General features: G+C 32.0%; 1 pseudogene; it reads right to left on the bottom strand.

Moving 5' to 3' along the window:
- Positions 1 to 23,440, bottom strand: part of LOC106468834 — a 90,523-nt pseudogene that overhangs the window by 40,470 nt on the left and 26,613 nt on the right.

Raw genomic sequence — 23,440 nt, forward strand, 5'->3', positions numbered from 1 at the left:
ATTAGGGATGGCTGGGAATGCCTAAACATAAAGAGGAGGAAGCTGGCATATCACGAGTTTGCTACTCCCTTGTTTATATATAAAATTTGTTTCAAAAATTTCATTTATTCAGGTGTATGTAGTTCTAACAAAATTTTGGGCAAGAAAGTTACTATTAAAGTTCATTTCACTCTAGCTACCTGTTGTTTTGGGTCATTTGTCTAAGCTGTCAACTTTGTTCTTCTTGTGAGAAAGATGACTGTAAAATTGTATATACTATGTGAATGTAGACTGTGATCTTTTCCACTGGCAGGTCAGGTATATCTCAAGGATATAACTGTGCTTATTTTATGATGGGCATTACCAACAGTCACCTTTGTAGCATACATGCCCTGAAAAAGACTAGCATTGTTGCTGTATATATATATATGCTATATTTTCTGAGACTGGGAGAGATTCTACAACCACTTCTTGAAAGAAACAACTTTTTATTAAATACAGAGCTCTTGCCAGTAAGAGTGTCATTCTTCCTCCATTATGTTTGATGAATAAAACTATTCCATTATATATTACACTGTGTCCAGTCCAGTGGTGTAGTCCTAAATCTGGAAGTATAAAAATGCAGGGAAGGAGTCTTAAACCTTGAACAACAGTATACAAATTATTATATGAGGTCACAGTTCAGTTGTACATTGAACTTGAAGTACCACATTAAATATCAGCCACCCTGGTTATTTCAAGATAAAACAGGTGGACATCATATTAGTGTAAAATAAAAGAAATATGGGTAGTATATGTGCCCTCGACTATATAACCCTCTTCATACTGACCCATATACAACTTAGATTTGATAGAATAACCAATAAATTAACATATCCAGTGATATTAATTTCAATTCATTACAGATGCAACTACACAGGTGCAATGGTTTTAAAATACACCACAAAAGTATGGCCTCTTGTTCTCAAAACAACTCAGCCTTTTGCAACATGAGCAAGGCTAACTATCAATGTGTGCACAGAAAGAGAAAGTGCTCATATGCATAAGTCAGTAGTGTGTTCATGGTGGTTATAAGAGACTTGAGAGTACTACCAAAAGTGCCAGTTACGGAAATGGACACAAGCTTTTCAGATAAAAAGGCATCATTCTGGTGTGTTCCACTTGGACTACACCACTGGTCCAGTCTCTTTTATTATTTAAACTCAGTCAAAGTTAGAGGAGAATTCAGGTTCTCTCCATGATGTATTTCCTTATCTTTTGTCATTCTGCAGAATCTATCTTATCATTCTTGGGGGAAATTATTGCCCCAGCTCTATTTATCAAGTAATACACTTCACATAGATTTAGAACCTAAATACACAAAAACATGAAGAATGTTGGTCTTGAGAATTATTGAATGGTACTTGTGAAGATTAATTTCAAACTCAAAATTATACAACAATTTTGTAAGCACGAAAAAATGATTTACTATATGGTATAAACTGTTCAATCTACATGTTTTGGTAAGATTGTGTTCACATCATCATAAGATTTAACCAAGAAAGATTTGTTATATTTCAAACTCTTGAATCTATATATACAGCTTGTACTAACACAGGTTCTAATACTATCAATAATGGAATACAGTCCAAATTGTTACAAGATCATCTTCTAGAAAAAAATTCCAAGTTATTTCAATCCAAATTTCTATTTGTCCTATGTAGAGCAGGCCATACATTGATAGAATTTTATAAATACCTTATTAAACTTTGTCTTTCAATTTGTTGACAATGTTATATAACTTAGAATAGGGAAAATAGACTACTTGGGAATTAGTATATTTTAAGGTATTTCCAATCTGGGTAGAGATTGACTGAAAATATGGCAAAAAAATTCTTTTATTAGTTAAGATGTTATTACATTTCGCTCATGTATATAGGGAAATATTTAAATAGTTAAATTATTTTTAAAATTTAGTTCTGATATCAAATCAACAGGATAAGTACAGATTATCATGGCTCTATAAACAAAAGTTTAAAAGGATAATAATTGTTGTGAGTGAAGATGATATGACATCTTATGTAATGGCATGATGACAAAAATGGTTTTTGGTACACCAATGTTCAATTAATTAGTCTAACAAAAAATAAATGTGAATTTTGGAGAATCACTAAAAATTATAAAAAATAAAACATTAAATAGAGATTCAAGTCCTTTAAATAAATTTTTGGGAAATTATCTTTTTAAAATCTGTATTGTATTTCGTTATTGATATCAATGGTACCTGTACATGGTATAACAAACTGCATCTATAAATTCACAAGTTTTTTAAATGTTTTAAATGTAACACATATTTCAAACGGTATTTACAGAATCACAAGTTTTTGAAATGTAATATTTATTTCTTGGTTAATGAAACATGTAGACTGAAAAAAACATGCTTTATAACAAATAATTTCATTGTGCTTATAAAATCTTTGTATGGTTTGAAAGTTGAAATGTTTGGATACAAGAGTCATTTTTTTACAGCAGGGATCAATGGACCTTTCTTTGTTGTATTTAGAATGTCCCTTGTTCGTGTCATAAGAAATGGAAACCAATAAAACTAAAGAAACAAATGGAAATAACACAAAGGGGCCACAACACAAAATCTCTTCCAAAAAAAGCACTGCTTAAGTGAGTACTTATATTTCTTTAAATTTATCTGGTATCAATCAAGAAAGAATTAATAAAGACAATAACATAATATAATATTTTGGAACAACATGGGATATATTGGTCCATCTTGGCTGTTCCATCCTCAAAACTAAATTAAAATAATTAAACAAAATAATAATAATAAAAAAAATTCAAACCCAGCCCTTTTCATTCATATACTTATCAAGCTTTTTCTTAAACTCATTTAAATTTACTGCCATTACAACATCTGAAGGCAACCCATTCCAAAGGCCAACCACCCTATTAGACAAATAAAACTGTCTTAGCTGAAGATGACTCCGACCTTGCCCAAATTTATATTTGTGTCCCCTAGACCTACTATTCTCACTGTTAAATATAAAAAAGATGATGCATCAACACTATGAATTCCCTTTACAATCTTAAACACCTCAAACAGATCCCCTCCAACTCTTCTTTTTTCAAGAGAAAACAATTTGAGAGATTTTAGTAACTTGTTGTATGACAACCCCTCCATCCAAGGCACCATCCTGATAGGAGCCCAAGACTGAACACAGTACTCTAAATGTGGCCTAAACATTCACCTATACAATGAAATTATAACCTCTTTAGACTTGTATTCAGTATTTCTGTAGATATAAACTAAAATCTTATTTGCCTTACCACTAGAAACAGCACAATGTCCTTCTTAAAGTAAGGAGCCCAAGACTGAACACAATATTCCAAATGTGGTCTAACCCATCAGTCCAACAACTTTGCTTTGATACAAACATCTCTTGTGGAATCACTGTCTAGCATTAATTAAAAACTCACTTAAAATAACCACCAAATCTACTTTATTTTAGGTAAACCACAAATAAAGGAAAAACAAGACAGAATAATGAATTATTTGGTATAAAATGTGTTTCAATCGATAATTAATAATTTCAACTCCAGTACCTCAATTTAATGCTACCAAGGAAAACATTTAATGTACTTATGCATACTCAGTATTCCCATATGACCCCTTAAAATACTTAGACTCTAAATCTATTATGCTTTACAGACTACATCCAATAATACTTGTATGATATTCAGGTACACTGATTTCTAATAGATTAGCTACAAGTATCCACAATAAACATCAGATTACAAGAATATTAAGTGAAGAATAAATGAAATAACAACAACAAAGAAAAGAAACAAATACAAGTGAACAGATAAATAAAATCATTATACACAATAATGTCTGGGTCTGCAGTCTTCACTAAAGCTGGTTGGCTTTTAAGTACATTATATGAAACAGATAGGAAGCTATCTATACCAAACAAAGACAAGAGCAAGAATAATGGTATGTCACATTGTTAGGTCAGAATGAAAGTGCCCAGTGTCAGTAGTGCAGTAAATTACTTTCCTCAAGGATAATTTTCATTATATATTTCAAGTTAGATAAACTCCCAACTTTTACTAACTTGTACAAATCTCTGAACAACCCCTTATTTGAATATGAACCACACTCCACTAACTTGGTGAACAGTGTAAAGGTTATTTTGCACAAAGCTACTCAAAGGCTATCTGCACTAGCTGTCCCTAAATTTGAACTTTCACACATGTAGCTAGTTGACTATCAAATTTTGTGTCTGAATGAATAGTGGAACTTGACTATCACCCTTATAACCATATATTTCAGAGTGCAATTTTATTTTTCTTTATTTTTTTTAGAAAGTATTTTGTAGTGATCAATTGCGTCATCTTGACCCTCACTTTGAATGCTGAAATTTTGGTCTATCAGAAACTGGATTAACTTGATATTTGTAATTTTTACTTTTTCTCTAAAGATCATGGTTTTGACCACTGGCTACCTTTACTTTTGATCCTGATAAGACAACTGACCATGATGATAGACTTCCTATTATCCTATTATTATGGTGAGCATGATAATATTTACACTCAAAATGCCAGGAACCACACTGGAGCTGCTCAATGAGCCAAAGATCTTAGAAGAGGACCAGGTAATGACAAAGGCAGCCACAGCATTGTAGCCAACGTTTTAAACCAGTACGCTTGTTATCTTCTGCTTGTCATAATTTTCTAACACAATGGTAGGGGGACTGGCTAACTGCTTCTTCAGCTACATTGACAAAGAAAAAGTACAATACCTACAAAAGTATTGATGATGGATGTGAAGTCACCAACGTGTTTAGAAAAAGACATAATATTAAACCTTCCAAAGGGTCAAATATACTGCATTTGAAGGTCATTTCTGGAGCTACAAAAATATAATGGGAAAAGAAGCAACATGCAATTAAAAGGACCAACCTCTTTGTTATTTTATTTTTTTCAATTTCTGTCGTTTCTCTGACACTCAGTTCACACTTTAACTTTATTTCATTTTATAACATGAGATGTGTTAGCCACATGTTCTGCTAGGCCCAAGTCATTTACTTTATATTTATCTATGACATTCTTTGTTCCTTGATCCTAAATTTCAAGTTTCTGGATATGTGGCAAATGTAAACCTGACCACAGGAGCAAGAAATTTTATAAATCCCACATTTATCAACTTGTTCTATTTTATCTTTTATACTCATGAGATAATTATTTAACTTACGATGAACATAGAATTTAGGCTTAGCACTGAGCTATCAGGGAGCAATGAAGGTATGAAATTTCATGCAGTGAAGAATGTAAAGGCATATAAAGGTACTTTTTATTATGACTAGTTTCTGTTAATTTTACTTGTACATCTTTGTGCTATACGTTGCTCATATTTTATCAAATTTGTACTCTTTGTGTTACTTGATCTTTTTATACGGTTTACACAAGTCAATTTTTAATGGATTACAAATTAATTATAATTTTTTGGGATACCATATTAAACTCAGTTCTCCTTCACTACCAGGATACAATAATCAAAGTAAAGCTTTACCTAGGTTAAAAATAAAGAAGATTATCAACACTTTGTTCAGATACACTGTTTCACAGTAACACATCCATTGATTTAGGTTGACAGTTATTAAGTCTTATAATTCAGAAATTCAAGTAAGTTTACAAATCCTCTCTATTTGATAGAACTAACCCAAAGAAAAAGAAACATCAATGCCAAATCACTTTAATCTTTCATGTTACACTATAAAATGAATGGAATTTTACCATGCGTGTTCCAATCTTCTGTCTACAAGCACATGAAAATATTTAATGACATTAAACATTTGCTTTTATTACAAAAGTTGTAAAGGAATATGCCAAAGAAGAATTCAGCACTGATGCTGAAAAGTCTTCAACAATTCTACTTACTGAACAGGCTATTTGGATCTTTCTCTGCATCATTAATTTACAGCTTTAACTTTCAAATACATGTTAAAAATTATTGTTTGCATACAACACGTGCAAGTTGCAAGACTTAACCATTAGCAATAGATTAAAATGTACATTTAGATATTATGCAAATCTTAAATTGCACAAAAAATTTACATGGGAATTATTCTTCCATTACCTGAGTGCACAATGTGTATTGCAGACTTGAGCAAGTTTTGGAGGCTTGCTACTGAGGTCACAGTTGGTGTCACTTACTATTTGGCCATCATGCTTTCTTGTGCAGACTGGTAATCGAAATCTTTCACCTGCAAACTCAAAGTAAATATTTTTATTTTATATGAGCATTATCCAATATGTGTACAATAAGTGAAAACAGAACAATACAAAAACTAAGATCAATAGAATGGAGAGTACTGAACTAAACTCTTAGATCATAAAAATAATGTCCTGAAGTTTTCTTTGCAAGAATTATAATTCTACTGTTATGTGTTAAAGTGATTAAATCTAAATTTTAACCCAATTTCAAACCTCCTATATATCAAATTCATTTATCCCACAAGAATATTCCCCCAAAACTACCATTTTAAACTGCTTGGATTAGTCTCATGTATTTAGTTAAACAGAATACATCAAAGAGCTTTAACAAATTACTCCATGTTAATACATGTATGATAGATTTAAGAAACTGGTAAGTTCACCATAACTTAGGTTGTCACTTAAGAACTTACTAGGTGTTTTTGATGCATCATGAAATTAGAGGAAATTGAATGAAGATAATAAAGAACTTCTATTTATAAGAATGACCACAGTGAGCATCAGAAGCATGAACAGCCGTTTTTTCTTACCACTATACTTTGTTTTTATCTAACCAATATATTTTTAACTATTTTATTTTTCAACAATATCTGGGTGAGTTTTAGTTAAGAGCAACAATATTATAAACTTGATAAGAATAAAAATATTTAGATATGTTTTTTTAATTCAAAATACAAATTATACCTTAACACTAGTAAAATAAAATACTTAGTCTTCCTCAGGTAGCATGTTACTTAAAATTATTAATGGAATTAAAAAGATTAATTAGTTTTAAGTTATTGAACTTACATAAATTTATTTTTTGAAAAGCCTATTTGTTAGAGGAAACAATGACTTATTTAGACAGTGATCTCTCGACACCCAACAAAGACTTTCTCACCTTGACACAGCCGGTTACAATCAGACCACTTATTTCTCAGAACCCAGTGATGTAGGTCATGGTTAACAGAGGACATCACATACATATAGTACACATCTGGTGGATACAGTCTACCTACATTCAGCACCTGCAAGTAGCCAGATAATACTAAATTATTTGAGGAATTCAGTATTTTCTTAAACACCATAGGATTACTAATGCACATTGAAACAAGACTCTACATTCTCAAAGTTAGTTTATTTGTTTGTAACTAAGCTCAAACCTACACAGTGAGTTATTTGTGCTGTGCCAACCACAGGTACTTAAATCCAGTTTTTAGCATTATAAGTGCCAGTGGGTTTCTTTTTAGAATGAAAAATCAAATATAAACCTCTTGAATTTTAGGTAAATTGAATAAAGCATAACTAATACTTATACAGTCATTGATTTTCTTTTATTTATAAGAAAGGAAATTAGGGATATGTGAACTATTTATCTGTTTATATGTAAAGTATTGCGAGTTTCATTTCTAATTTTATTTAAAAACTTGCATATTGAAAGAAGGAAGAATTCTGTTATACTCATATTAAAATAAGAAATGGCATTTTATTGACTATCTATCTAAAATCAAACTCTGATTACACTATCTCCCAATTCAGGAAAAATACTTCTGAATTATTAAAATAAAACTTACTATTTTGTAATATCTTAATATCAGAATAATAAAACTGAAATTATGCTATAATAAAAAAAAATAAATATTACTTCACCTGAACAGTCAATTTTTTGCTCAAAGTTTTACTTGAGTTGATTCGTTCAATCACAGCATTACACCCACTGTAATCAATTGTTGTTTCTCCATAGTGAACTCTTTTTCTGAAAGGAGTGACAATATAATCTCCATTGAACAAGTAATTGTTGTCACTTCCTTTTAGTGCTGAAAAAAGGAAAACAAATGGATGTTGCCCTAATGAATTAAAATGCCTAAGAATGTATAGCTCCAATAATATATTGTACAGTTTAAAATCAAAAGGTCCAAGAACAGAAATTAGTTAAACAAATACTGTATCTTAACGATTATCCATCTAAATAAGGTAATAATTAGATATTTTAATTAAGCCATAAGTAGAAAAATTATAAGCCTATTAATAAAGAATATTTATTAGTTATTTTCCTGAAGTTAAAATCAATGCAAAATATATCATGGGACAATCACCAGAAAGTTGTTTGGTTAAAACAAGTTTATTTAAATTATAGGAAATATATTACAAATTTTGTACATGTACAAAAAAAAATGCTTTGCCAATTACTGGAAATGATCCCTACTTTGTAACTTACATTTAATAGCTTCAATCAAAAATAGACTGGACATGGTGACAGAGACATTATAAAATAAAATAGATGTGAATATAATCAACTGCCAATAAGCTAGACATATTTATTTCAATTTTAGGTAGGTTTGTCATAATTCCAATGTACTGCTTGTTGCAGTGTACTTAGAAATAAATAATGGGGCACTGCACATATATGCCTAAGTAAACTGTGAGTCATTAACAATCCAATACATGGTCCATAGCAAGATTCTTGTCAGATAACAGAAACATATTAGCAAATGAAAGATGTTATGAATGTAAAATAATAATACCAAGTATGTCAGTATGACATCCCCCCCCTGTCAACAATAACACTTAAGAAACAATATAATTAAAAATTGTTAACTTAAAAATGGGAATAGGGATCATCAGAAAGTACAGAAATGAGTTGTATCAAAATGCAAAGATTATATTTCCAAGCCTACAACTAGGAACTTTGCATTTTGATTCAACTTGTTTCTGTACTTTTGTGATTATCCCTACTTCCCTTTTTAAATTAAAGATTTATAATTTTGTTGTATTACTCAAGAAGTATATCAGCCCATGAATTACATACTCTGTGTTTTTATTTCTAGAAGTAATAGAAGAACTATCTTGAGCTCTCAAGCTGATTGATTAATTTTCCATCCAGCAAATATTACCAAAATACTGAGTATCCCCATAGAATATAAGCCCAATTAAGGTAACTGATTGCTAAACCCAAATATATGGTTAATTATGTCCATTTAGAAAGAATAAATTTTAAGCTACACACATGCATATGCATTCAGTTGAATGTTACATATTTTTCAACAGTTTACTGCTGCATTCGCTTTTGATGAGTGAAGGATGTTTCTGATGAAGGGCTTGATTTAAACGTTCCAGTTGCTGACTACAGATCTCTGCATTGAGAGTTCACTGTTGATTGAGGAGTTCAAAATGAATTACTCCTTTGATGTTCCACCAAATGCAAAGCATCACTTTCTGCAGATGGAGTTCAGGTTTTGGGGTCGGTAATGGTTTTTGTCTAGGTCTGAACCATTGTTTTTAGTGTTTAATATTCGCATAGAGAATCCATTTTTCATCACTGGTGAAAATTCTGACCAAAAATGGTTCATGCGCCAGAAGAAACGAAGCAACGTTTACATGTTGCAGACGATGAGCATCACAGAGTTTGTGAGGCACCCAAACACCTTCTTTATGGAGTTTTCCCATATTCCTTTGATGTTTACGTGTTGTTTCATGAGAGACATGCAATTTCAGGGCCATTTCACGAGGGTGTTGCCTTAGGTTAGACTCAACAAGCATCTTCAGAGCCTCAATATCAATTCCAACATGTCGGCTCCTGCCATCACAGTATTTAAGGCTAAAAATTTGCTGAACCATCGTTGACATTTACGAACGTTCAAAACATTTCCATAAACTTCTTTGATATTATTTTTGGCTACAGAGGCATTGTTTCCCTTCTTGTATTCAAACAGCATTACATGCCGAATGTGTGTCTTGTCATGTGCTATCACTATAAGGGATTAGAGTATACTAAACTTTACACATTATATAGGCTACACTAACGTGACATTTAGGTGGTTCGTTTACATTTAACAAGCATCATATCATGGTAGACTCAATGAGGATGTTGAGAGCTTTATTGATGCCTTAAATGAAGCTGACAGAATATCGGGCTGGACTGATGCCCAGAAGGCAGACATATTAAGATTAAGAACAGCAGGAGAAGCAAAACACTACATCAGAGCTTAACTCTTTCGATACGGGCTCGGTCCCTGGGACTGACCTCATAACCATTTTGTGCTTGTTATAGTTTTCATGCCCTAACTTTTAATATTTTAAGTGTATCTTTACAAAATTTTGTATACTTATAGTAAACATCAGAAGCCTTTTTCACACAAAAAAGAAGATTTTTTAATGAAGTATTTTTACTTATATATTTGTCCATTAAAATATTGATTCTTTTTTTAACCAGTCTGAGTGCAAAGTGATTTTCAATTTAAGATTTCAAATACTTTTCTTTGTTTCAAAAATCTCGAATTTAATTTGCACAACCTCTGAAACCTCCTAAATACATATATATACCTTTCTTTCAATAAATAATATATATATATATATATGATATAATTTATCTGTTATCATATTTATTATTTAATTCTTCAGCCTGTAGAAAACTCATTGAAATAGAATGAAAAGAAAAATTGTAAAATCAGAAATATAATGAGCAACTGTTTCCTTTTTCTTTACTATTGATCATGAAGTTTCAAAGTTCTTCTTCTGATAGTTTCAACTGCTAAACATATCCCATATATATTCTGTGTTTATTTTACTGTCACCGACAAATTACAAACCCACTGACAAAAAATCAATAATTCACCGCCTGTGTCATAAGACACTGTGTTTACGTACAACCGTAATACGAAACTCTCGAGCCCAAAAATGCACGCGTATTCAGTGAGGTGACATTCCCCTTGCTCTGAGAACACAATATGAGATATAGCAGTTTACAGTTCCTACAACACTTTCAACAGGAATTTCCCAGGGTAATAAAATTGCAATTAGAATGTGCAAAAACATTTATTATATGGTTCAGAGTTGGGCTGATCCAATAAACATTGTAGGTTCTGAGCCGGGCTTATCCAATTACATAGCAGGTGTTTCAGTACTATGGTCACCCATTTGATGTGTGTGGAATTTTGCAGCATAAGTATATGAAGGTGTTATTTGGGCACATTCTTATGAATGATACTACCCTCTCTCACTTTCACCACACTTAGAAAGTTAATGAGAAATACACTGACAAACAAAGATTTCGAGTATGTAACCGTGTTATGAAATGTTGTGCTCGTACTTTATCCTACTTAGATTATTATATCTGTAATGCGTATTGTATAAGTATTATAATTATTTGTATTAGTAGTAGATGTATCTATAGGTTTACCAGGAGTCTTACATTACTGATGGTAAAGACCGGGACCGAACAGAATGTAAATATTGTTCCAGTAGAAAACAAGGTAGGCATGGTTTTTGTTGAAGAAGGTAATTTTATATTATCTGGAGATAAATGGATAATTGTTGAAGACATACCATTTCCACAGTACGTTCAGTTGCTATTACGTTTATAAAAAGAGTTAGCTCATTTTCTATAGTTAAAGTTAACAGTTGGTTTAAACTTAATGGTAAGGGTATGATTCTATTCTGTTGCTTGTAAGGGCATCCCTGATTGTGGCTGTCTTTACACCAGCCCATGTGTAATACATGTAAATCTGATCACTATGAGTAGGGATCACAAATTGTAAATGTGGAGGTAATTTCCTTTCGATTTCATCTAATACTCTTTCTAACTTACTGAGGGGTAGAAAGTGTGAACTCAACTTTTTATCTGCAGCTACATACAATGCTTGTATTAACTTAGGTAACTCTGTCCTGCTACTTCCTACAGTAAAAGATAACTGTTGTAGATTATTCTGAATCCTAGTGTTAAAAACTAACATTTCAATTCCTGCTTTGTGTAACTCAGTTTGCCTGATTCTAGTGTGTATCAATGCATTAGTAATGTTCACTAAAACCTTAGATACTTCCTAATCTCTTGGTCATGCAATTCAATTGTCTGGTTTAATGAATTCATTGTAGTTGCCTGTTCACCTATTAAATTAATCATTTCCTTAGATACCTGTTTCTGTTGTTCTCATATAATTCCTGTAAATCATCAGTGGTTGCAGTTCCAAATAAGAAATCTCAAAATGCTTCCACCCACATTTATTAAACCTTGTTTCTATCTGGCATCGATACACTACCTTTAATATCTTTTAATTCTAGTGACAGTTCACCTATCTCGTCATGATATTGTCTAATTAACGTTTTATAGTTTTCAATTAGTTGTTCTTGTAAGATTCCTTCTAACTGTAAGATAGCTGTTACCTGTAAGATAGCTGTTACCTGTAAGATAGCTGTTACCTGATATTTCATGTGATGTAATGTCCTATCCTTTAAACTTTCTACATCAAACTAATTGAGTATTCACGTCAAATGAATTCTCAAATGTTGAAACCGTATATTGCTGTTTTCAGTGATCAGTATACTTAGAAATGATAGAGGAATATATGTCAAGATGTATAGTGGGACCTATCAGAGTATGTGATCCTAATTCAGGAATTTATTCAGTACCTATTGTAACTTGTAATTGTTATATTTGCATGAATTAAAAACATAATAACTGAATTATGTGAGAAAAGGATAATTATTCCTAAACCATTCTATTTTAATAACACCAGGACTCCAGGAACTTGTTAAGGTTGAGCTTACTTTATCAGTAGTATGTCCAAAATCAAATGTACATCAATTTGATTATCACACTAGAGTAGTTAAATTAAGAGATAGTGGTTACCTGAGATTAGCTAGAAATTTTTCAGCTCATGGTCAAGATATTACTTTGCCCTCCAGTTTTAGAAGTGAAACTAAATACATAGGAGCTCAATTAAATCAAAAGATCTCAGAATTACAGGAACTATTAACTAAGAAAGAATCACAATCAATTCAGAGTTTAAATGTAGAAGCAGACATTAAGGAATTAACAGACATATTAGAAGAAACTAGACATCTACCTCCTTGAAAGTCAGGATTAAGTATTAAGGAATTTCAACAGCATGTAGATCATTTACGAGCTACAGCTAAAGGACAGAGGTTAGATAAATGGAAATTATCTAACTCAGTGTTGGTAACTTTATGGTTAGTAGTTGTACTGGTAAGCATAACGTTATACATTAAACACGACAAATTGGCTCTGATAAAGTTACTGACATTAGATGGGCTGTGTAGATCTAAACAAAATAAGAGAACAAAGCCAGACAATGAAAGATTGTCTTACTCAGAGGCTAATGAAGTAGTCGAACTGAATGATTAGGTCCCATCTAATCAGAACCTAGACTGATTGTATAGTTGCCACAAAATTGAATTGGTCTAACCAATTGGTGAGGTTAGCTGTTTAATAAAGTATTATAATAGTCAAAATTGATAGGCAAATTAATAGGTATAGTAAAAGTTTGAGAAACAACAAATTTGTAGTTGACGATAAGAACACGAGAAATGAACTGCAGAAGTGCAAGTTAAGTGCACAAATAAACAGAAACAGAACATGTCGTGTACAAAACTGATGAAACAAGAATGTATGATAGTGTGACAGTGTTGGAAGAAACTAGTTAGTAACTGTATACTGTGATTATAGGCCAAAACCTTGTTGAAGAAAAGAATGAAGTCAGCTATTGTGGAAATAGAAAGTTTTAGGGTTGGTGGAAACTATACCATAAAATGAGTTAGCTGTAACCGATTCATACACCGATGGATGGACACTTGCTGGTTTCAATCCCCATATCCAGAAGAGGCCTTAAATGCAGAAAATAGTTGACTATGACTTTTTACTCCCCCCTCTATTTTTATAGATTGCAGTTTATCTCAGTTCTGGCTTTAATGGATGCTACTTATAAAATTCCATTTTAATATATTTTTCTGTAAAAAAATTAATTAAAATAAATATAGGATTTAGTATTATTTAACTTACCTAGATAATTGTCATCATTGTGGGAGTTATTATGTCCATGTTGAAGAATTTCTATGTTACTTGCACCAGCTGGAATAACTACCACAGAATTGTACCCTAAAATGATGAAACAAACTTTTACTTAATACAGTGTTTTTAAGTTACTTATACTGGGTGAAATAGTAGATTGAAAATATGTTGTGATATTTTATACCTCTTTCGTTTATGAAGTGTTTAAAGTTTCTCTATACGTTTTGACTTCTAAAATACACAATGCAAAATAAAAAACACATGTGGCACTAATGACAGTAAATTTCAACATCTAAGATTTATATAATCCAGTAGTAGTTTTATTTGAAGTAAGCATAATAAAATATATCCTTGAAAATAATTTTGAAGAATTTATCTAAGCCTAGAATATTAATTCATTTGCTTAAATGATACACATCATGAAAGAGTAACAAAAATGTTCAATCTTTATTAACATGCTTATGAAGTTCACGTGTATTTATTTTATTATATGAAAATAGACTTTTCATTTTTAAATAAGAACATAATCTTCTTCTGTAAGCAGTAATCTCATTAAGCTAACATTTTGGCTGTAAATGACATAATATTGTGAGGAAAATTACAAATACAGCATATACCAGAGTTACATCATTTTATGATTTTGAGTGACTATGTAAAAAAAAAGGAATGTGTTTTTGGAATGTATCAATATATATATATGTTAAAGTATTACTTGTGATTTAAACATTTAAGAATAATTAATCATCTTATTCTAATGAAATAATAAAGATTTATACAATATTGTTATGTGATTATTACATACTTCTAAGATATTATGTAACACCGCACATACTTCTAAGATATTATGCAACACTGCACATACTTCTAAGATATTATGCAACACTGCACATACTTCTAAGATATTATGCAACATTTGAAATCATACTGGTATTGATATTACACTTCCCAAATCACTCACATATTTGTACTTTGGTTTCAAATCTGTAAATATACATATTTCTGATTAGCATGGCATAACTGATATTATTAAAGTTAACAGAACAGAAACATGAATGTAAATTACTAAATACAAAAAATTCACTTAAAAGATTAACAAAACAATTAGTCACCAAAACTTGTCTTGTTGAAATGACCTATCACTTTTTTACAGGTTGAGCTGTCTCCTCCACACACTCCACACATATCGAGTGTTTTGTTAGACCCCAACAAATGATCACAACCAGCTGCCTGAGAAAATGAAAAAAAAACAATGTATTTTCCTTTCAAAACTTTATTAATAAATAAGTGCTATCATAGGTCAAACAAATATTGTGTGAGTGGGTTATTGCTTGTTACTCTAACATTATCATTACTGGCCTGGATCCTCCCTACACAAGAGTTGAGTATGTACTAAATTTCAATCCAGCAAGGAAATGGAAAGACTGTTTACACTTAATTACTAGTGTTTTTTACATGAACATAATTGTCTCACAGTATTTAATAAATCTCAACATGACAAAACGTTTCATTTCTAATAATTTGCCAGTTGTGTTGCCCATTGAACCATAATTTTATTGTATTTGAAAAATACTAGATGTTTCTTTCTTTTCTCAGTTTAAAATGACAAATGCTTAATATTCATGAGGCTTTCCAAATCTTTTACACTTAAGCACATTGGAACATGTGTTCACTTACATCATGTAAATAACTGAGTTGACCTTGTTCTTGTGCGAGTTAACATTGTCCAAGATTATTCAATTCAGTATCAAGGACTGTACATGACTGATGTTGCTAGATCTGATTGAAAACTCTTTTGGATTTTATAGCCTCATCAGCTACGACTGTCATGTGAAGATGTAGAAGTACAGAAGACTTAGTCTTTCCTTTTTCTCAATGGGAGTGACAAATAGCATGAGTGACAGTGCAATCGGGGGTAGTAAACAGTGTTCAAGTTTTATATATAGCAAATTGATTCTTTCAGTTAGCTTTCAGTCTGAAAGAGATCAGAATGTAACTGTCCAGTTCATTTCTCTCATTGGCTGAATCAGTTTTTGTGTCTTGTAAATAAACAAAGTGTTTCCTTGTAGCACATTATTGTCCAGAATCTACCTTTAAACCAGTTGGGTCAAATTAAGATATTCATGCTGGAAGACATTTCCTGATGAACCTCCTGTTAGATCTGGTTACCTAACTTTCTGGAGGAATTAACATGCCTGAGAATACCATTCCATATAATTCATAAAATGCAGAAAAATCTAAAAAACATTTATTACTTTCTACATTTTTATAAAAAAAAATTATAAATTCATACATTTTATGGAAAGGTACAAGTTAAAAGAAGTTTTTTTTCTCATGTTAAATAATGTAACAATGAAAGTATCATCGACTTACAAAATCTAATAACACTACAAGAAAATAAGCAAGCAAACCTCATGTACGAGTAAACATCAATACAATGAAACTCCCTGTTTCTCTGATCAAGCAATAAGCTTAAAGAGAGTAATCTTTAATCTATTTTTCCAACATTTTTTTTTCTATATTTAGTAAAACGTTACATTGATGGGTTTTGCACAGTGGCGTTTTGGATGTAGGGCTCAGTAATTGGAATATGTCTTCCTAAGCACCTAATTTCACAGTTATTAATGTTAATGTACAGGTGAATTTTTAGCTCATTTGATTATTAGTTTATAGAAATCCAATGGTAAGGAATATTGTTTAAAAGTGATATATCTACTATCATGAAGATGCATACAATTTAATTAATTATAACATTCCCATTCTAAAAATCAAATTCTACTGGTAGTGTTGGCTTGCCAGTGAACTTTATGTCATTTATATGTATTACTTTAAGTAAATTCAGTAATCTATGTATGAAGCACTATATCATAATTAATTTTGAGTAATGGCTTTATCACCAATGAACAAATGATTTGAATATTCAAACTGTCACTTTAACATTAATATAGTATTCAAGAGAATTATGAAGAGAGTTGAAGGCGTTTAATTTATGATTTTATTGAAACATGTGTAATATGATATTTCATCATTTTTTTCATTCTACAAAAAACAAACATTATAATAAAAATCTTTACCTTACACTGCCCATTAACACAGATGTTAAATGTTTCTATTCCACATGCTGTTCCATCAATGACTTCTGTTTCAGCAGGTAATGACGAGATGTGCCCAAAACCTTACAGTATAGCTTGCATGCTTCTTTAACTGTTACAAATACATCATGCCAGCATTTGTAATTTTGAGAAATTATATCATTTTTCAGAAAATAATTTTTCAACATTTCTTCTAGAACCAATGTACCATTATACTGCTTGAGTTTGTTTGAAGTTAAACACGAGGCTACACAATGGGCTATCTATGCTCTGCCCACTACGGGTATTGAAACCCGGTTTCTAGCATTGTAAGTCCTCAGAAATACTGCTCTGCCACTGGGGGGGAGGGAGCTACTGCTTGAGAGATTAATAAAACTGTATAATATCATCAGTAAGAAAAATTTATAAATTTAATTATTCTGCATTAACAGTTAATACTGACATAAAAATTATATTCATGATTGAAAGTTTTTGTAACGTATGCTTCTACTTTTCAAGTTAAAACATTGCAAAGTAAAGGGAATATATGTAATTTTTTTCTTGGTCTTGTACACAAGTTAGATGAAAATGGTATTTACAATTCAATAACCAGATATTAGTATTTGAGGACATTAGAACTTCAACCATATGGTAAATCCAAGTTACAGAATGTTAGTCTGTTTGTTGAATTTTGTGCAAAGATACTCTAGGACTGTGTTTGCTAGCTATGTTTGATTTAGAAGTGACAGATTAGAGGGAAGGCAGCTAGTCAATACTATCCACTGCCAACTCTTGGGCTGCTCTTATCACTGAAAAGTGCGATTGACTGTCACTTTATAATGCTCCCATGGATGAAAGGTACACATGATTGGTGACAGGGATTCAAACATGCAACACACAGATTGCGAGTTGAGTGCCCTAAATACCAGGCCACAACATTAGGAACATCAATATTTCATCAGCAGTCCTGGCAAGTAGTGTTAGGTGCTTGTCAATCAGTAAATTACTAAAAATATATCTTTAATATTTAAGTTTTCCTGTCATATAAGTAATTTTCAGATCTTGTGAAATTTTGTATACGTTCTTAGAAAAAAAAAGTCAGTACATTAAAATTTCATTATCTGATCATTTTTCTTCAGATTCAATAGTTTAAAACTATACAAGACTTATTTAAGAGTTGTAGTACATTAAGTATTTGGCTAAACATTGCAATCCATACTAATAACGTGTTTCAATATTTCCTGCAAAGTTACACAATAGCTATCTACACATTGCCATCTCTAATTTTGAGCTGAGAGACTAGAAGGAAGGCAATTAATTAACAAGCCTCACTCTCAACTCTGGTGTGATTGAACAGCAGGATTTGGTCATCACTCTTATAGTGTACACATGGTCCCAAAGTGAGGAGCTCATTTTTTGGGGCAATGGGTCAGATTCATAGTTCAAGCATGCTAACCACTAAGCCATGTATGGCTCTGTAATCCCAGTAAAAGAAGTAAAAAGAATATCACTTTTATTGGGTTACTTTGTACCTTTTTCCAGATGCAAAAATTAATTTTCTAGTAACTAGTTCAAATTTGAATACAAAAATTATTAGATATGTGTATGAAACAATGATTTTCAGAAAGATGCTTATAAACAAAAACAAAAGTTTTATTTGCCAAACAATTCATGCTTTCAAAATACTTCTTAGCATGATTTCAGAACTGGAAAACTCCAATAAATCAGAAGATTCCCTCTTTGGGTATAACGACAATACTTTCCCACCTCAACCATCAAGGATGCATATTACATTATTCATTCAATATTATTGTTAATAATTTAAAAGTTTGAAACACCTCCTTGCAAAACATATGAACAAAAATTAAATAATTCATACTCAATCATGTAAAATGTTGAGTTGAAATATGGTAAAAAGGGCAACTAATGGTATTATTTTCATTTAAACTCTACCAGGAAGATTTTTTTAAACCTAGTTTTCAAATTATGTTCCATTTCACCTGTGTAAAAAGCTGGGCAATTCCTACACTGTATTTAGTGTTTCATGGAGAGGTGGGTTCATCATATAAGTGTCTTGATATGTTTTTAATTCTTATTCGAAGGGTGAAAATAAACCTAGTTGTTATATTAAGTTACATTTACATAATAATAATATTATCCAAATTTCTGTTAGAAGTATGTCAATGTTTTATATATATACCAGATAGTGCCAGTTATTAGGTTTGCTTCATTTTGTAGTGTTTAAATTGGTTAACAGATTGTGTAACTACTGTGATATTGAATTGGTTTGTGTTAGTGAAGCATTGAACTAAGTGTACAATTTCTTAATTTATATTTTCTGTGATGCATATAGTGGTTAGTTTGTCTGAAAGTAAATTTTGCGCAAAGCTACACAATGGCTATTTATGCTAGCTGTCCCTAATTTAGCAGTGAAAGACTGGAGGGAAGGCAACTGGTCTAAACCACCCATGGTCAACTCTTGGGCTACTCTTTTGCCAACAAATAGTGGGATTCACCATCACATTATAACACCCCCACGGATATAAGGATGAGCATGTCTGATGGGACAGAGCTTCAAACCTGTGACTTTCAGATTGCGAGTTGAGTGCCCTAACCACCTGGCCATGCCTATTGTGTATGCTTAATTTAGGAGGCTTTTTCGAGAAACTAGTTTCTGATGGATTATTTTGTTAGAAGCCAGTTTACGTAATTTCCACTGTATGTGTTTTTCCTATGAAGTTTAGTGGTGATGCCTTTGGAGTTCACGTGACCTTAATATTTTAAAAATTATAATGTTGCTATTTTCAATTTTAACTCTGAGTTGCTTATGTTGTGAAGGACTTTTGTTTCATGATCTTGACAAGCAAGAACACAAAAAACATCACTTACATACCAGAGCCAAAATGAAGATTTAACAAAGAAAGTGTACCTGATTTCACATGACAAGTCCATGGAATTGAAAAGTGTATGAATCTTTGTATTGATAACAAATAAATTTCGCTAGTTGTAACAGATCAATTAGGTATTCAAATTTTATGTTGATCCTCCTTTTTCTTTCTTATAAAATAATTTCTGAACTAAGTTGTATTGCCTCTTGACAAGGGATTATTTGCTGTTGCCTAGATTTATAATTTAATTGTGTTATTAGTTCCTTGAAAGATCCTCAAAGCTTGCTTTTAAATCTGGCACTGGGATGGTGACAGCAGTAGTTGCAGAGTTAAGACCCTTATTTGGGGTTGTTGTTTGATGTTCACCGAGTTCAATGTTGGTGAAGTTGATTATACTGTTCTTTACAATATCAGGTTTTTCTTTTCATGGGTTGAGTTGCCAAACAAAGTTTTTTTTTCTTCTAGTTTTTGTCATGAAAACAAAACTTGACATTGTAACAGTATGTGCTTGATTGTGAACATGCAAAGCAAAATGTACCACATTGAAAATGGGTAATTTCTTTTAGTGTTTTCAATCTTACGTGAATCAATTATGCAAAATATGCCATTACATTAACTGCAGTACATCAGTACTTCGATCCAACTCCACTTGTTTAATTAAACAATCATTTATCTGTACATCAAAATGCCTATTTTTTGCATTATTTGGTTATATTGTGAGAAACTATAAATAAGAGAAACGGCTTGAAAGTTGCCAAAACAAGTACTAGCATGTGAACACATCTGTAACATCTAGAATCATGATAAAGACAAAGCTGTGGTGAAAAACTTCAACAATCATAAGCACAATATTAGCCATTTTTGAGTACTTGCTCTCCATTGATCATAGATGGATGACAAAATGAACACATCTACCCCTTTTGGCACCATCCACCCGAGGAAAAATATTTGTTTGAAACAGGTAGTCCCCCCTGGTGAGTGGTCATTTTGGTGAGTGTAATACTGTTTATTTCTAGGCACATTATGTATGTATGTGTGCTGAAACAGTGCTCCATTACCTGTTATTATTACTGATATTTTTTAAAACTTTTACACACACTTGAATCTCAGTATTTAACTAAATATATAACCCAAACTTGAAAATAATAGTGATTTGTTAATGATTTACATGTGTGCTTGATTAGATCTGGGCTTTTTGTGATCTGCTCACTGTGGGTATCAAAACCCGCTTACTGCTGAACTACTGGGAGGTGATCTGTCATATAACGCTCATTGAACATAGTATATTTGATAACCCTTTTATATATATATATAACAACCCTTTCATAACATCATATTTTAAAATTACCTGAGGAAGGTCATACATGCCCGAATCATTGTGAACGTTAAAAATACCCATTTATCATTTACTAATTGTTTATGGTACATGTTTTTCTTCCTTTTTTATTTCAATTTAATTGTACCACAGCAGCCTTTGTATGGCTACTCACTATTATATTGTTGGTTTAAATGTAAAAACTTTCTTTAGCATTATAACCTATGTACTTTAGAACAGTTCCACCTGCAGTCAAAAGGTTGTACCTGTCTAAATAAAATTTCTTCCTCAAAACCTACCATAAAAACTGTTACTTACAAAAGACAACAACAAATGTTTCTCTTATATTTTGTCATTTCAAGACATAGTAGAAATCAACACGAGAAAAACAAACTGAAAAGCAAGTTACATCGACTTAATGATTTTAGTTTATTTTGAAAATATCATAATTATTTGTCAGACACTTATCAAGATATTATGAGACATTACTCATAGCCAGCTCTTGGGCTGATCTAATTGAATAGTTGGATTTACCTGTCACTCTTATTATGCACCAACATCCCCAAAGCACAGAGCGCGATCATGTGGCAACAGGAACAACATAACTTACATTCTCCATAATGAGGAATCCATTTCACATCATGAGGCAGTCCTGGATAATTCAATGTCTTTCCATTAAAACTTGAACACTGTTGAGCTCGAAAATCTGGTGTACCTGGCGGACAATCCTAGAATTAATCAAAATAATCACTGTAAATTTTCTGCATGGAAATTATTTATGTACATATAAAAACAAAAATATGGGCACAGTTCTATGATCTGAGGAACAATTTGTCCTATTTTTGTACATCTACTAATGTTTTTGAACACTATATCTCAAATAAACACAATATAACCGTAGAAGACACTTAAGTTCTAAGCAAAAAAACAAATATACAAACAATTAAAGCTCTTCTAATACCAGTACTTAAATCCACATTGAACCAACATTTCTATATCTATACTAATTATTTTCTTAAACGTGTCCACACGTGATATTAGATTGTTAACTACCATATATAATAGTGTCAGAATTTGAAAATGTAGTATTCACCAATCGTCAAAATAAAAAGGCTTTTAGTTATATTTCTTAATAGTATAGATATATGCTATGTTGTTGTTGTTGGGCTTAGGAGTCTTTTACAGTCAAAACCAAACAGTCTGTAGTATCTTGCTAACCCCAAAAAGGATCTGACTTGCTGCTTGGTCTTTGGAGCTGGTGTATCTTGTATGCATATTATCTTTTCCTTTTCCATGGCTATCTGTAGGTTTCCCACTTTATATCCAACAAACTTCAGCACAGAATATCCAATGTAGCACCTAGATGGTCTGATGGTGAGGCCTGCTGCCCTCACTTGCTGGAACAGTTGTCTAAGTCTCTTCAGATGGTCTTCCCATCTTGAAGTGTGTCAGAATGTCATCCACATAGTGCTCAATGTTGGTATTGTTGTGCAGCATCCTCCTCATCATGCGGTTCAATGTTGCTGCTGAATTGACTAACCCAAATGCTCTGCTTAAATTGGTAACATCCATCTGGTGTCACAAATGCTGTCTTCTCTTTAGATCCCGTCTCCATCGAGATTTGCTAATAACTTTTACTGAGGTCGATCTTTGAAAAGAACCTAGCCTCATCTAGTTTTGCCATGATGGCCTCTGGGTTGTCCATAGGTTCAGTGTCGAACTTTGTCACGATGTTCAGTTTCTGGAAGTCTATGCAGAAACGGTTTGATTCATCCCTCTTCTTCACGATTATAACTGGTGAACAGTAGGCTGAATTTGAAAGCTCGATGATTCCAACATTACCTCAACTTCCTGCTTTATCAGATCTCTCATTGCATAAGGCATCTGATGGTGCACCATTTTGTTTTGTGCTTGACTTTCTTCCAGGCATTTCCCAAAGTTTCTGCAGTGAAGGGTCTTTCTTCTGTGCTTCCTTCAGTTCTTGCAAACCTAAATTTGGGAAATAACATTTTGACACTTGCAGGGGCTTGATGTCCTGTTTGCTCTTCTTTTCTTGAGCTCTGGTAGTGATTGCAGATGCTTCATCAATCTTCTTTCTGTCTAGTTCCTCAAAGTTTCTACTACCTGGTATGTTTCCTAT

Source organism: Limulus polyphemus, unplaced genomic scaffold, assembly GCF_000517525.1.
Source record: "Limulus polyphemus unplaced genomic scaffold, Limulus_polyphemus-2.1.2 Scaffold3182, whole genome shotgun sequence".
Taxonomy (NCBI): Eukaryota; Metazoa; Arthropoda; class Merostomata; order Xiphosura; family Limulidae; genus Limulus; species Limulus polyphemus.